This window comes from Tupaia chinensis, unplaced genomic scaffold (genome assembly GCF_000334495.1).
Source record: "Tupaia chinensis unplaced genomic scaffold, TupChi_1.0 Scaffold000670_1, whole genome shotgun sequence".
NCBI lineage: Eukaryota > Metazoa > Chordata > Mammalia > Scandentia > Tupaiidae > Tupaia > Tupaia belangeri.
Window position 1 is genome coordinate 1213146 of NW_006160192.1, and position 9942 is coordinate 1223087.

The following is a 9942-nucleotide window of genomic DNA, read 5'->3' on the forward strand; positions in this document are numbered from 1 at the left end:
AATAGCAGATATGCCCTTCTTTTAAAAATGATCCACTAACTTGGGAGACCTGTTTCTGTCAAAAATGTCCATTTTTAGCCCCCAAAGAAAATTAAATAGACATTTTTGGCTACGTTACTTTCTCAGCTGAGACAAAGAGAACTGCACCAAAGCCTCTATCTTTGACCTTAATACAGGACACGATTAGCAACTGTGAAATCAGGAAAGATTTTGTACCGTTAGATTTTCTTGTCCTTTCTAATTTGTTCTGAAAGGGCACCCCGTGTAAGTGTAAGCCCTACCCTTCCATCTGAGAGATGAATTCTAGGTGTCTGCTGCCTTTTCATTCAATGTCTTTTTTTTTTGCAGACTCTAGAATGAGCGTGAGAGGGCCATACTACAGCTATGGCTAAAGGAAGGGCTTTAAAGCATATTGCCCAGATGGGAAAGTAAGGTACTATTGGAGGAAGTGATTCTGTTTGTCAGTCAAAATAGATTGGCTGGGATTTGATTATAGAAGTTAAGGGCTATCTGTCTTAGGTGTAAATTTTCAGTAAGAAGTCCTTCTGTGTAACTTGGAGAATGACTTAACATTTTCTGCCAGGAATGCTGAGGTTGAAGTAGATGAGGCAAGAAGGAAAATAGGTAAGATAAAACACGGTCTCTAGGTTGTGTCAGAGAGTGGATTTGAGGTGATAAAAATAATCAACTTTCAAGACTTCCAGTGTACTCTCTGCAACTCTTTTAATATGAAAAAAACCCCTATCCTATTCTTTACTTTTCCAGATATAATTACATGAAAGTTTCCAAAGCAATTTTAAGAAGCTATAAAATTCATCGAAGACATTTTTCTATGGTTATCAACAAAAAAATCTTGCTTTTAGTTTATGACATCTTTAAGGACTAAATATGTAAGTGGCCCCACAGGTTTTGAGAAAAGAAGAAAAAGAAAAATCTGGATTCTTTTTTTCAGTGAAAGACATACTAAAATAAGGCTCTCTTCCATGCCCACTTTAAGTTCCATAGTTAAGTATTGAACACCTACTGTGTGAAATAAACAGAGCATGACCAAGCATGATGCTCTATAGTTTTATATTCTTTGAGTTCAAAGCTTCTCAGAATCTTGTAGGGCAGAGGAATCAAGTTAAAAAAAAATTTTACCTTGCAAGAGAAGGATCAAAATGCAACACAACTCCTATATACCTTACAGGTAATTCAGTCAAAGAATACATCATTTTTTTTAAAGGCTTATTATTGTATTTTAATAACTTTATTATTATTACTCCATTTCTCAAAAAATGTCCAAATGTAAGGTATCAGAACAAATCAAACATGGTATGCCAATAAAAAAGATGCACAGCATAGCTATCTAAAATAGGCAAAGCTAAGAGCTAACATCAGACCTTCAGATAACAGCAACACTCTTCCCAAGATTGCACTAGGCCTATCTAGAAAAGCTATGAACAGAACAGCTCAGACACAAAGGGACCTTTCCTGGGTTGTCCTTACCCAAGGAAAAGAAAGTTAACACAATTTTTAAAAAAATATATATAAAATGAAAATGTCTTCCTTAGGACATGAAGGGACAACATATAGAATAGCAGAACCACGTGTACATTTGCCCAAATTCTCACCTGAGAGTGAATGGAGCAGAGGGGCTGTTTGTATTTTGTGGTATACATGGCAGTGATACTGGGGTTAGGGAGTGCAGGTGAGAAAGCAAATATAACATGATGGACAAAACATAGAATGATCAAGATTAGGGGCATTAACTGATCCATTTTGCCATGGTTCCTCAGCCCCTCAACAATCGCATCTGAGACTTAAGGAATGTACCACTCGGACATTGATTAATCAACGTACCACACAGAATGGACTTGTTAAATACCACACTTCCCTTGCCCTCTGACTCTGGTAGTGCAGGCAGGGAAGACCTAACTATTGGGAGGAATCCCTAACACTTTTTCAGGGTAGTCCCCCCCCAAAAAAAATCGCTCTTTTAAGGATTTTAGAAAGCTTGATACTGCAATTTTATTAGTATCGGCAACGTTTGTTCTAGCAAATTCAGCTCCAGGAGCTGAATGGTTCAATGCAGGAGTTCCACCAATAGCCCCAATTCCTTTCATTGTAGCAGCTTGACCAAAGTGTCCAGTTGTCAGTGGGGTTAATTCTATGGTTCTGTTTGGCATCATAGTGGCAGATCCTGGAGGAGCTGGGGTACCAGCTGGCACAAGAACAGCGGGCATGGCACCTCTGTTGTTTATGCCCATGGCACCTCCCATAGCCATCTGACCTATCCGTATCTCCTCTCTCGCTTCAGGGAAGGTTCCTTTGAATTCTTCCTGCTGTCACTGCATCATTGCTTCCTGTTGCTGCCCTATCTCTTCCTCATGGGGCCTGTGCTCCTTCACCTGCCTGAGTGCCAGCTGTTTTCGTTTTTGCACCTCTTGGTTGTGTAGCTCTTCCATCCTCTGCACTTCTTCTTGGCTCATCAAGTCCTATCTCATAAGCATGACCTGGTGCTCAAGGGGGGCAGCCTCCACTCAGTCTCTAGCTTCTCAGGAGCCTCCTTGATGTTGGGTCCCTCTGGTCCTGCTGCCACTTCTCCATCTCAGTGAGTGCCTTCCAGCGAACAGCATATGCATACTCAAAGGATCTGGGAATTGCAGATCTGGGTGGCTTCTCTCGCTCCTTGGGAAATTGCTGGTTCTTTTTAAACAACTTCTCTGGAAGTCTCTCTTCACCATCTAACTGCTCCATGGGCTCCACAATCATGGGCCAAGGAAATTAAGTTAACAGGAAGGAGCCTTCATTACATCTGTCCAGAGCTTTCCCAGCAGCTGTCTTCCCTGAGAACTCAGCAATGCCTTTTCCTAAGGGCCTTCCTCCATCATCCACAATGATCATCCACAGCTCTTTCCACCTGGGTGAACACAGAAAAGGCTTCTTCCAACAGTTCAATGGACTCCTGGCATGTTAGGAAGGTTTCACACTGTAAGGGATACACTGCAGCAGACCAAACCTGCACACACCTGCTTTCCACGGAGTGGCACTGTCCAGTTCTGCTTTGGCAATCTCTACAAGGGTTCACATTTTCAAGCAGATAAAGCCAAAGCCTTTGTTCTTACAAATAAAGGTTCACCTGCCTTCTCATATATATCAAATAGTTTCCTCATTTCCTCTTCAGTGATATCAGGAGGAAAGATTGCCCACAAAGAGATGACTCCATTGGGCGAAAGTCTTTTCTCCTGGCTTCCTTCAGGTCAGAGGTCAAGCCTTCACTTGGGCTGCTGGCCTATTGCCCATTTGCAGGTATTGGTGGTGGCGGTGGCTATTGGTGTTGCTTCTACTGGTGCTGCTGGTGGTGATGGGGAGGATGCTTCTTTGGAGTATGGTTTTGTTCCTCGAAATTAGAGGTTTTATTGCTCTGCAAGTTTGTACCCTCCACTTCAGTTGAAGATGGCCAAGTGCTTCCCTGTCCTCTCTGACCTCACACGGAAAATGGTGTCAGCTCAGGATCAGTTTCTCCAAGTGGAAAATACTTTACAAAAAATCCATAAGTTTCAGTTCCATTTAGAAACGTGATGCTGTAAGTGGGTCGAGAACTGGGCAGCAGGTCTAGAGAAAGAATACAAAGTCTTTGTAGGTAGGTTCTAGCTATAGAGTTTGTTGAACTACGGGTTATCCCAGTAACCCAGTTGATTCCATCCCTTTATTTAAATCTTCACTGAACTAGGTACAACTGAAGTGAATATCAACATTTTGTTTTATTTACTTATTTTTATCTCTAGTTCCACTCAAGGCTTAAGGAGCTCAGCCCTTTCAGTGGGAGCTCAATAAATGATTTGTTAAGCTGAAATAGAACAAATATCTGCTTTAAAGAGAGCTTTAGCAATTATGTCTATAGTTCTATCTTGTTTTTATACTAGGTTGCTTTGTCTAAGATCTACACTTTGAAATTATCTCTTTTTTCTTTTATCTAATTCTCTCAGAATTATTTTATTTTATTTTTTTCATTTGCCAGAGGGCATGTCGGTTCTACTACTGTATGCACAGACTAGATGAAAACTGATCATCTAGGCCTATCTAGAAAATAACTAACCTTCTTAGTTATTCTGTCTCCTTCCCATTATTAGTCCTGAGGTACATAATGGATTCTCTGATTTTTTTTTTTTTTTTTGTAATATAGACATTAGTACTTATTTCACAGTGTTGCTATGAGGACTAACATAATGAAAACAAATTTTGAACAACCCCTAGCAAATAGTTAGTGCTCAATAAATGTCAACTTATATTACTATGACAATTTACTTTTCTGAATGCAAGCTTGGAGTCAGAGATAGTAGTTTTTTCCTGGCAGCTCTCCACAAAGCTCCTAGAACTGCCCTCACTTTTATCAATTTTGGTTTGAGAAACTCTTTATCTGTGACCTCCCACTTTTCCTTTGGCCTCTAGCCTCCAGTCTTTATGATGAGTTCCTTGGCCTATGTCCCTAGTTGTGTCTTAAATTTGAAATTCCACTGAGGATGGTTCATTCCATGTAAATAGTCTCACCAAGTATCAGTTGTTGGACTTAAAGTAGAATAATAATATTATGAACAAATACTAATTTAAGTATTAAGTTTTTGATTTTTTGGAAGAGTTGAATTCAGCAATAAACTAGCAAGAATTTAACAAATTTTATGCTTTTCTCAAATGTTCATTCCTGGACTCCATGCCAGTTTTCTCAAATGAATTTTTGAAGGTTAAATATATGTAGGAATATCTTCCAATATTGCTAAATTCCTAGTTGCTGATAACATCCTAGTGATAGCCTTTTAGATAAGATTTAGCTATCAGAGAACATTTTAATTAAAAAATTAAGTACTAATACTCTATGATAAACACTTAGGTAAGTATTTCTAACTTTTTGTCATCATCCACACAGACATGTAGATATGTATGAAAGAGATGAATTAGGAAAAATAAAACATTTTCTGATAATATATTAAAGTGCCTTTTAGGATACATTAAAAGTTTATTTAAATGGCAATTATTTTCATATGAAGCTGGTGAGAAAAATATTAGCATGCTAATACTAATCCAAAATTGACATTTCACCATTATTCATTTATGGATCACCATAGCTTTAGAAAGTAAAATAAATAATAGGAGCAATCGTATAAATGAGTTGACTTTTGTGAACGTTTTTGTTTGGCATTTAATCAGAAAAGTAGCATCGATGACCAAATGCCTTTTTTATTAGTTTACTTGAAGAGCTTCTTAAAATCTAAAAAATATTGCTTCTATAAAATGTAATCATCAGTTACTGTTCAAATGGAAAAATGTCTGTAGCTATTTAATCTTCCCTCTAACAAAACTTAATATGTCTGCAGAAGCAATGGTTTTTGAAGCATGATTAGCAATACTTTAATTCAACACAGGAACAAGAAATGGATTATTTTCTGTGTGCTTTATGGTTCATAAATTTAACTGAACTAAATATTTTTCTTATAGTCTTCTGTGTTTTAATAATGCCGTTTTTCATTTTAGCAAAGTCAGCTTTTCATATAACTAACTTCTATCTCTAAATACCTCTGTACCATCACAAAACAATGAAACAATCAACTGCTCAATTTAACAACACTCGACTTCCAGTGTGTGAGTGTATGTGTGTGTGTGTGTGAAGCCTAATTCAGCAAAACTGAAAACCATACTATCGATTTAGTTTTAAAATATAAACTGCTCACCATAAAATGTTGAGAACCATGGAAAGAGAGTATTGAAGGTAATATAGCTTAAGGGAGGAACACACCATTTTCTCTTTTCAATTAGTCTCCCTGACTACATTCCTGTGTGTGCTTCTTAATGAGATGAATTGGGTGGTCTGGCCAGTTCAACCACAGTCCATTACTTTCTCAGTATAAACATCTTTTTATTTCACAAAGGCCATGTGTTGACTGCTTATAACCTCATTAATTCTAATGCCCTTAAATTCAATAGCTGTTTCAAAATGTGGAACTACAAATCCAAGGTTGTGCAGTTGGCAATGCTGAAGGTACTTTTTCAGCTGTAGATGGGGATGTATTAATGCACCAACAAGACTTTATTTATGGGTCACCAATGTTCTCATCTATATCTTTGCTCCTGGAGTCCTGCCCCGTATTATATACATATTTTAATCCTAGCATCATGCTCTCTCCTGTGTATTTATGAAATAGAAAATCTGTGTTCATATAATTTGATATCCACTTCAAGCATTTTACTCGGGCTAGCGTCCTAAGTTAAAGCATTAAAACTCTAGAAGTTTGTATTAGAAACTATTCTGCCACTAGATAAGTTCTTGCTTTGTCTATTATATATCTAATTTAACTCCTCTGGGCTAAAATGCTGATTATCAGTGCTAACTTGCTAACTGAAAACACTTTGAGTTTGAGATCATAAATAGCTGGGTACAGTCATCATTTCTTTGTGGTTTCCTGGAGTGTTGTGATTAAAAAGCCACGTCTGGCTTTGAAGGGAAAAATATTGAGGTAAGCTAACTTGCTAACTGAAAACACTTTGAGTTTGAGATCATAAATAGCTGGGTACAGTCATCATTTCTTTGTGGTTTCCTGGAGTGTTGTGATTAAAAAGCTTTGAAGGGAAAAATGTTGAGGTAATGGCCATTCCAGAGGGAGTTAACATTTTGGCTGGGAACTTTTGGGAAGAAAAGTGTCTTTATAGGCATGCTATTATTACAAAGATAAAGAAGTAAAATTTCAGTTTTTGTTTTTAATGGAGCCATAGGTGAAATTAGGCTTGCACAGATGGATCAGCCTGCACAACAGTAAAACATTCGTTTTCTTCTCCTAATTGTTCACTTTAGGTAAACTCCCCATTTTTTCTTGTTTATATATTTCTAGGGATGACACTGGACTCACACATGGCTGACTGTGGTTTGAGTCTGGACCTAGGAACTTGAAAATCATACTGGGTGAATGTGCATGAGTGCCCAAAATCCCAAGGGGAGACTGGAGGAGAAGGGATTGTGGGTGTCCATCCCCCATAGAGGGTCATTTCTCACTTTGTCTCTCTTTGTCTCTCTCTGTCTTGGACAAGTGCATGTGTCCTGTGGCAAAAAGCTTAAAAAAAAGTTAGGAAATTTTTCTCTGTAAAGAAACCTACTCCACTGATGGAGTTCACACACATAGTTGACAATTCACTCCATATTTTCATCTATACCAATTCAGAAATTAATGTGGTCCTACAGGGATGGGTCTGGTACAGAAGAATCCGGATGTATAATAAGTGGGTAGGAATTTGGAAAAATGAAAGACTTACACTTAAGCACTTTATAACCTTGAAACTGACATCCTGGTTTCTGGAAGAACTCTTTAGGACACAGTGACTTTTCCTTGGTGATAACTACAGCTGTAGTTGGCAGCTTTTATTTGAAAATATCCTTTAAAAAGCTATGTGATCTCTCTTATTTTTAAAATAATAAACAGTTTACACTAGCATTATAATGTCTTGTGATAAAACACCCAGGGATCCCTTTCACTATCTGACATCAAAAACATATTATTATTTTAGTTTGACACAACTAGTTTTTATTCATCTATTTAAAGATCTCTCTATATTTTTGTTGCTGTTTTTAAATCGAAGGGAATCAAAGATTAAATGGCAAAGATTTAAAAAACAAAAAATGATAAATGCTGGCAGGGATATGGTAAAGGGGAACACTTCTACATCGTTGGTGGAAATGTAAATTGGTCCAGTCACTGTGGAGAACAATATGGAGGTTCATCAAAGACCTTAAACTAGAACCACCATATGATTCAGTAATTCCACTCCTGGGTATCTACCCAAAGGACAGGAGGATGCTCAGTCAGAAAAGCTCTTGCACAACTATATTTATTGCAGCACTATTCATGATTGCTAAGACATAGAACCAACCCAAACGTCCACAAATGGACGAATGGATTGAAAAAGTGTGGCACATGTACTCCATGGAATATTATTCATCCATAAAAAATAACAAGGCCCTGGAATTTGATAGAAAGTGGACGAATATGGAAGATTTGTTGCTGAGTAAAGCAAGTCAGGCTATGAAAGAGAGACATTGTATGTCTCCACTTAACATATACAGACTGTCCACACTCTATGGTAGAGACTGAAAGACTGGAGGTCATAAAAGCATTGAAAATTGCTGTGGGCACTAGAGACAAAGTGGAAGGAGATTTTTGGGAGGGAAAGTGAGCAGAAAAAGAAATTTGAGAAAAAGAATGGAGAGGTAAAATATTTATGGCACACAGATATGTTTTATTATCTGTTGATGAGAATGTGTATAGTGTTCTCAACTGGACTGAGATGTGTATCATGCTGGATAAATTCCCTTTACAATCTAAATGATGTATAGCAATTGAATATGTAAATAATAATAATACTAATGAGAAGAAAAAAACACTGGTGATTTATAATGGAAATTATATTTGTAACTATAATGCATAGTTACAGAAAATTTGGAATATACACTTACAACAAAGAATACTGGAAATTTATATCTGAAATAAAAGCATATTTCAAATTTTCTGCATTCTAAGTGACTCTCTTGCTCCCTCTCTCTTTCTTCATCTCCTTAATATTGATGCGATTTGGGTAGGACATTATGAAAAGATGGTGAGAGAAAAGAGGGATAAAACTTATCTATGGAGTTCTGAATGTTTAAACTCTGTGAAAAAGCTATCAGTGAGAAGAATGACTTATTTATTGTTCTGTAGCATATTCTTGACAAATTCAAACTTTTTCTAATACTCTCATCAATCCTCATGGTTCAAATAGCAATAAAATAGCCTTTAAGGATTCATTCTTCTACTCATTCACTCCTTTGTTCATAAGGAGAATATTTAATGAGAATTTTTGATGAATTCTGCTCTAAATACCCTCACCAGGACCAATATCTATGTTGTGATAAACACTAGATATTCAATAGGGAACATTATGAACACTGATCAATCCTCACATAGCAGATATGATTGAGTATAAGAAGACCTATATTAAACCAAAAAATGATACAAACAATAATAAGTGCTAAAAAAGAAAGCATAGGGTGAGTAAATAAAAGGGGCACAGGATCAAGATTTGCATTATGTATTTGGGTAGGTTTATAGAACTAATTTCTTTATGAACAATTTAATTAACTTCAAATAACTGTAGAAAACATACTTATTGGGACCAGCATATGTCATGTTGGTGATGTTGGTGGGCTCTCATGTAGTTGACTTGTGTTTTGAGTCCCAGACCTAATGGCTTAAAAAACTCAAGCCAGGTGCATGTGTGTGCATGCTCAAAATCCCAAGAGGAGAATGGAGGAGAAGGTATTGTGGCATGCCCATCTCCTCTGGGGGTGATTTCTTACTTCCTGTCTCTCTGTGTTTCTCCTGTAGAGCACACATGCCCTTAACAAAAACCTCTGTGAGGGGAAAAAAAAAAATGAAAACAAACAAACAAAAAAAACCCTACTTACTAACATATTTAAGCCTAAAACTATTGTTTCATTAATTTTGATAATATAGAGTATGTTTGTATATGTGTTTATATGGACATTTATCAATTTTACAAATGCATGTAGCTCACAGTTTAGAAATAATAAATTTACAGTATTTTTTGTTATAAATTCCATGCAACCAATTGACTCAGAATGTTTTCATTAATTTTTGCTGAACTCTTGTATCTGTAGCTACACTATGGCTGTAAATAATAAATGAATATAGTGTTAACATAAATACTGGCTGGTATTTCCATTTCCATTGACAAGACAAAAGTGAGATGATTAAAATGTATGTTGGAACTTCATTAGTTCTTCAGTGTGAGCAGCTGTTTTCCTGAGTTGGATAACAGTTTTCAAATATTTCTTTGGATTTTTGTGATATTCATCATGTAATGACTATAGGCATACCTACTCTTATGTTCAGTCTTGTATTAAAAACATTTTATACATCA

The 9942-nt window shown here is 36.7% G+C and overlaps 1 pseudogene; it reads right to left on the reverse strand.

Annotated features, from left to right (window-relative positions):
* Window positions 1-2013: 2013 nt before the first annotated feature.
* On the reverse strand, window positions 2014-3406 carry LOC102473064 (non-POU domain-containing octamer-binding protein pseudogene; annotated as a pseudogene).
* Window positions 3407-9942: the final 6536 nt, after the last annotated feature.